The following is a 7,579-nucleotide window of genomic DNA, read 5'->3' as shown; positions in this document are numbered from 1 at the left end:
CAGCCAGGCTTTATTGGGACTTTTAATCCTATTTCACTGTCAACTCCCTCATACTACAGCAGTGGGACAGGTGGCAGTCAGTCAGGCAATGATTGCCAAGTTATCTCGTGTCTGAATGAGCCACAAAATGATCTCTCTCCTAGGCTAGAGGATAAAGCCTAGTATATACTGTAGGACCTGTTTCACCGTGAACTCAAACAGCAGGAGAACATGGCAGCCTGGCAATGGAAGAACACCGACAATGACCCAAAAAATGATCTCTCCTCACTAGTAGGCCTACTGTAAACCCTTCATGATAAACACTAGTAGGTCGACTGTAAAACCCGCATGATAAACACTAGGCCTACTGTTAACCCTTCAGGAAAACACTAGTAGACCTACCGTAACACTTCATGAAAACACTAGGCCTACTGTAACCCTTCATGATAAACTACTAGTAGCCTACTGTAAACCCTTCATGATAAACACTAGTTTAGGCCTACTGTAAACCCTTCATGATAAACAACTTAGCCTACTGTAAAACCCTTCCCATGATAAACACTAGTAGGTCTACTGTAACACCTTCATATACACTAGGCCTACTGAATCCTTCATGATAAACACTAGTAGGCCTACTGTAAACCCTTCATGATAAACACTAGTAGCCTACTGTAAACCGTTCATGATAAACACTAGGCCCTACAGTAAAACCCTTCATGATAAACACTAGTAGGCCTACTGTAAACCCTTCATGATAAACACCAGGCCTACGTAAACCCTTCATGAAAAACTCTAGTAGGTCTACTGTAAACCCTTCATGATAAACACTAGGCCTAAACTGTAAACGGTTCATGATAAAACACTTAGGCCTACTGTAAACCCTTCATGATAAACACTAGTAGGCCTACTGTTAAACCCTTCATGATAAACACTAGTAGGCCTACTGTAAACACCTTCATGATAAACACTAGCTACTGTAAACCCTTCATGATAAACACAGTAGGCTACGTTAAAACCCTTCATGATAAACACTAGGCCTACTGTAAACCTTCATGATAAACACAGTAGGCCTACTGTAAAACCCTTCATGATAAACACTAGTAGGCCTACTGTAAACCTTCATGATAAAACCAGTAGGCCTACTGTAAACCCTCATGATAAAACACTAGTAGGTCCTACTGTTAAACCCTTCATGATAAAACCACTCAGCCTACTGTAAACCCTTCATGATAAACTCTAGTACCTACTGTAAACCTTCATGATAAACCACTAGGCCACTGTAAACCGTCATGATAAAACACTAGGCCTACTGTAAACCCTTCATAATAAACACTAGGAGCCTACTGTAAACCCTTCATGATAAACACTAGTAGGCCTACTGTTAAACCCTTCATGAAAACACTAGGCTACTGTAAACCGTCATGATAAACACTAGTAGGTCTACTGTAAACCCTTCATGATAAACACTATAGCCTACTGTAAACCCTTGATAACACTAGTAGGCCTACTGTAAAACCCTTCATGATAAACACTAGTAGCCTACTGATAAACCGTTACTGAAATGAAAACACTAGGCCTATAGTAAACCCTCATGATAAAACACTAGTAGGCCTCACTGTAAACCACCTTCATGATAAACACTAGTAGGCCTACTGTAAACCCTTCATGATAAAACACTAGGCCTACTGTAAACCCTCAAGATAAACACTAGTAGGCCTACTGTAAACCCTTCATATAAACTAGTAGGCCACTGTAAACCCTCATGATAAAACAACTAGGCCTACCTGTAAACCCCTTCATGATAAAACACTAGAGGCTACTGAAAACCCTTCAGGATAACACTAGCCTACTGTAAAACCCTTCATGATAAACACTAGTAGGCCTACTGTAAACCCTTCATGAAAACACTAGGCCTACTGTAAACCCTTCAGATAAACTTTTCTCTGCCCCACTAACAAGTACAGATACATAGATGACACCGCCGGACACTGAGACAGTGTCACGCTTCGAACACTCCGGCAGCGTTATTGAATTTTGGTTTACACCAGAATAATAATTCATTTCCAATGAAAACGCTGGTTTTGCCTTGCAGCATTGCATTGCAGAGGCAGTTGCAAGTGTTTCTTGTGTGTGCACATGTTAGGATTATCAAAAGGTACGCGTCAAACTAATGTGTAGTTGTAGAGCGGCTTGACAGAAATGGTAGCGAAGGTGAATGTTGAACTTTTGTTGCACACATATTCAAGATGCTGCGTACTATTTTGGCACACGACTTCGGAGTGTTCGAAGCGTCAATATTACGTAAGAGGTCTAGCAGGAAGGTGACATGTTTCCTTCCTATACAGGTGCAGAGATAGATTTTATGTGTTTGAATGGAACTAAAATATAACTCGTTTTAATGTTATTGTAATTTCTAAAGTTTACACAATTGTAAAATCTGTATACACAATACACGTCTATATGACAGTATTGTGAGCTACACATACGTTTTTTTCCCACAATCCTATTTTGCTTTTCTGTAACATTTAAATACTATTTTCAGTTAGCATTCCTTGAAAAATGTGTGGATATCAACAAGATACATATTTATATCAAATCAAATCTAAATGTATTTGTCACGTGCGCCGAATACAACAGGTTGTAGACCTTACAGTGAAAGGCTTACTTACAGGCTCAACCAATAGTACAAAAAGTATTAGAAGGGTAACAATAGGTAAGTAAAGAAATAAAACAACAGTAAAAAGACAGTGAAAAATAACAGTAGCGAGGCTATATACAGTAGTGAGGCTATAAAAGTAGCGATGTACATGTAGAAATGGTTAAAGTGACTATGCATATATGACGAACATAGAGTAGCAGTAGCGTAAAAGAGGGGTTGGCGGGTGGTGGGTGGCGGGACACAATGCAGATAGCCCGGTTAGCCAATGTGCATGCGCACTGGTTGGTCAGCCCAATTGAGGTAGTATGTACATGAATGTATAGTGAAAGTGACTATGCATATTTGATAAACAGAGTAGCAGCAGCGTAAAAGAGGGGTTGGGGGGCACACAATGCAAATAGTCAGGGTAGCCATTTGATTACCTGCTCAGGAGTCTTATGGCTTGGGAGTAAAAACTGCCTTTTTGCCCTAGACTTGGCACTCCGGTACCGCTTGCCATGCGGTAGTAGAGAGTAGTAGAGAGAACAGTCTATGACTGGGGTGGCTGAGGTCTTTGACAATTTTTAGGGCCTTCCTCTGACACCGCCTGGTGTAGAGGTCCTGGATGGCAGGCAGCTTAGCCCCAGTGATGTAATGGTTACCATTCCCTTTTCTCCCCTCTGTAGTGCCTTGCGGTCGGAGGCCGAGCAATTGCCGTACCAGGCAGTGATGCAACCAGTCAGGACGCTCTCGATGTTGCAGCTGTTGAACTAAATTTTACCCCCTTTTCTCCCCAATTTTCGTGGTATCCAATCTCTAGTAATTACTATCTTGTCTCATCGCTACAACTCCCGTACGGGCTSGGGAGAGATGAAGGTCGAAAGCCATGCGTCCTCCGAAGCACAACCCAACCAAGCCGCACTGCTTCTTAACACCGCGCGCCTCCAACCCGGAAGCCAGCCGCACCAATGTGTCGGAGGAAACACCGTGCACCTGGCCCCCTCGGTTAGCGCGCACAGGAGTCGCTGGAGCGCGATGAGACAATATCCCTACCGGCCAAACCCTCCCTAAACCGGACGACGCTAGGCCAATTGTGCGTCGCCCCACGGACCTCCCGGTCGCGGCCGGCAGAGCCTGGGCGCGAACCCAGAGACTCTGGTGGCGCAGCTAGCGCTGCGATGCAGTGCCCTAGACCACTGCGCCACCCGGGAGGCCCCCAGCTGTTGAGCCWTTTGAGGATCTCAGGACCCATGCCAAATCTTTTTAGTTTTCTGAGGGGGAATAAGCTTTGTCGTGCCCTCTTCACGACTGTCTTGGTGTGTTTGGACCATTCTAGTTTGATGTTCATGTGGAMACCAAGGAACTTGAAGCTCTCAACCTGCTCCACTACAGCCCCGTCGATGAGAATGGGGGCGTGCTCGGTCCTCCTTTTCCTCTAGTCCACAATCATCTCCTTAGTCCTGGTTACGTTGAGGGATAGGTTGTTATTCTGGCACCACCCGGCCAGGTCTCTGACCTGCTCCCTATAGGCTGTCTCGTCGTTGTTGTTGTGTCGTCTGCAAACTTAATGATGGTGTTGGAGTTGTGCCTGGCCATGCAGTTGTGGGTGAACAGAGAGTATAGGAGGGGACTGAGCACGCACCCCTGGGGAGCTCCAATGTTGAGGATCAGCGTGGCAGATGTGTTGCTACATACCCTCACCACCTTGGGGCGGCCCGTCAGGAAGTCCAGGATACAGTTGCAGAGGGAGGTGTTTTAGTCCCAGGAACCTTAGCTTCGTGAAGAGCTTTGAGGGTACTATGGTGTTGAACACTGAGCTGKAGTCAATGAATAGCATTCTCACATAAGTGTTCCTTTTGTCCAAGTGGGAAAGGGCAGTGTGGAGTGCAATAGAGATTGCATCATCTGTGGATCTGTTTGGGCGGTATGCAAATTGGAGTGGGTCTAGGGTTTTTGGGATAAKGGTGTTGATGTGAGCCATTACCAGCCTTTCAAAGCACTTCATGCTACAGACGTGAGTGCTACGGGTCTGTAGTCATTTAGGCAGGTTGCCTTTGTGTTCTTGGGCACAGGGACTATGGTGGTCTGCGTGAAACATGTTGGTATTACAGAAGATTTTACGACTCAACAGGGACCATGTTGGGAAAAAAAATGTCAGTGAAAGAACACCTTGCCCAGGTGCGTCAGGGCAACAATGGGGCCCGGAGCACACGTCGGTAATCGTTTTTTTCTGGCCCCGCCAGGCTTGTTGTATGTTGACTGTTTAAAGGTCTTACTCACATCGGCTTACGGAGAGCGTGATCACAACAAGTCATCCGGAAACAGCTGATGCTCTCATGCATGCCTCAGTGTTGCTTGCCTCGAAGCGAGCATAGAAGTGATTTTAGCTCGTCTGGGGTGGCTCGTGTTACTGGGCAGCTCGCGGGCTGTTGCTTTCCCTTTTGTAGTCTGTAATAGTTTGCAAGCCCTGCCACATAGACGAGCGTCGGAGCCAGGTAGTTATGATTCAATCTTAGCCCTGTTTGACGCTTTGCCTGTTTGATGGTTTGTCGCAGGGGATAGCATTTCTTGTAAGCTTCCGGGTTAGAGTCCCGCACCTTGAAAGCGGCAGCTCTACCCTTTAGCTCATTGCGAATGTTGCCTGTAAATCAATGGCTTCGGTTGGGTTATGTACGTACAGTCACTGTGGGGACGATGTTCCTCGATGCACTTATTGATAAAGCTATGGACTGATGTGTGTTGCTCCTCCAATGTCATCGGAAGAACCAGGAACATGTTCCAGTCTGTGATAGAAAAACAGTCCTGTAGGCATTCTGCTTCATCTGAGCACTTTATAGACCAGTGACTGTGCTTCCTGCTTTTAATTTTTGCTTGTAAGCAGGAATCAGGAGGATAGATTATGGTCGGATTTACCAAAATGGAGGGCGAGGGAGAGCTTTGTTACGCGTCTCTGTGGGTGGAGTACAGGGATCTAGAATTTTTTCCCTCTTGGTTGCACATTTAACATGTTTGATAGAATTTGGTAGAAACTGAATTTAAGTTCCCTTGCAAAAGTCTCCGGCCATCAGGAGCCGCCCTCCAGGTGAGTGGTTTCCTGTTTTTTATTTCCTTATACAGCTGACTGAGTGCAGTCTTAGTGCCAGCCTGTCTGTGGTGGGGGAATAAACAGCCACGAAAAGTATAGCTGAAAACTCTCTAGGCAAAATAGTGGTGGGCAATTTATCACAATATACTCCTATCAGGCGAGCAAAATCTAGAGACTTCCTTAGATTTTGTGCACCAGCTGTTGTTTACAAATATGCACAGACCGCCCCCCCCTCATCTTACGAGTGTGTTCTAGGAGTGTGCTGTTCTATCCTGCCGGTGCAGCGTATATCCCGCTAGCTGAATATCCATGTCGGCATTCACCACGATTCCGTGAAACATAGGATATTACAGTTTTTGATACCCGTTGGTAGGATATTCGTGATCGTACCTCGTCTAATTTATTGTCCAATGATCGCACGTTGGCGAGTAGTATTGACGGTAACGGCAGCTTCCCACTCCCCTTCTCCGGGTCCTCCACGAGGCATCCGGCTCTTGTTCCTCTTTACCTGCTCGCTTCCTCTTGAAAATAACGGGGGTTGGCCCTGTCGGGTGTTTGGAGAATGTCCTACTTCATCCTGATAGGCTGAGATCGAGTGTCCCTGCACCTCAAATGGATTGGACTGTTTTCCTCCGCCTTCTTCGTGATTCCTGCCATCATGATCTTTATGCTGATGCTAATTATCCAGGACTGCAGGTACGACCTGTGCGGCTTGCACCAGGGACGGTGTCATTTCTCCAGGCTGGTTCCCCTCCTAGTCTGACTGATCCGGCTCTTCCTGGATGGACAGTACTTGATGGATTGGAGCAGCAGGTTTGTGATTGTTGGGACAAGGCAGCTCCTCAGAAGTGGTGTTAAAGCCGCTGCCATGAGGACAGCATGCTGCAAGGGGCTCATAGCGGCACTCTCATTAATTATTTGTGGATTCTCAATTGAAGGGAAAAAACACTAGGTCAGTTCCTTAGATGCAGAATTAAAGCCTTGTTCTGGACAAAATACACTGAGGTCAGTTTCCTAACGAGAATTAAGGCTTGTTCTGGACAAAAAAACACTGAGGTCAGGTTTCCTAGACCAGAATTAAACCTTGTCCCTCGACTAAATAAACACGAGGTCAGGTTTCCTAGACCCAGATTAACCCTTGTCCTCGACTAAAAATACACTGAGGGTCAGTTTCCCTAGAACCCAGATTAAGCCTTTCCTGGAATAAAATACACTGAGGTCAGTTTTCCTAGACCAGAAGTAAGCCTTGTCCACGACTAAAAAATACACCAGGTCATTCCTAGACCCAGATAAGCCCTTGTTTCTGGACAAAAATAACACTGAGGTCAGTTTCCTAGACCCAAGATTAAGCCTTGTTTTCGGACAAAATACACTGAGGTCAGTTTCCTAGACCCAGATTAAGCCTTGTCCTCGGACTAAAATATACTGAGGTCATTTTTCCCTAGACCCAGATTAAGCCTTGTCCTGGAATAAATACATGAGGTCAGTTTTCAGACCCAGAGTAACCTTGTCCTCGACTAAAATACACTGAGAGGTTCATTTTCCTAGACCCAGATTTAAGCCCTTGTTCTGGACAAAAATACACTGAGGTCAAGTTCCCCTAGACCCAGATTAACCTTGTGTTCCCTGGAAACAAAATTTAACTTAGGAGGCAGTTCTAGACCCAGATTTAAGCCTTGTCCTCGATATAATACTGAGGTCATTTTCCCTAGGGGACCAGAATTAAAGGCCTTGTTCTGGAAAAAATACACTGAGGTCAGTTTCCTAGACCCAGATTTAAGCCTTGTTTCTGACAAAATTACACTTGAGGTCAGTTTTCCTAGACCCCAGAATTAAGCCTTGTTCTGAGAACAAAAAAAACCACTTGAGGTCAGTTC

Source organism: Salvelinus sp. IW2-2015, unplaced genomic scaffold (genome assembly GCF_002910315.2).
Source record: "Salvelinus sp. IW2-2015 unplaced genomic scaffold, ASM291031v2 Un_scaffold1978, whole genome shotgun sequence".
NCBI lineage: Eukaryota > Metazoa > Chordata > Actinopteri > Salmoniformes > Salmonidae > Salvelinus > Salvelinus sp. IW2-2015.
Note: the sequence above shows the minus strand (reverse complement) of the source record.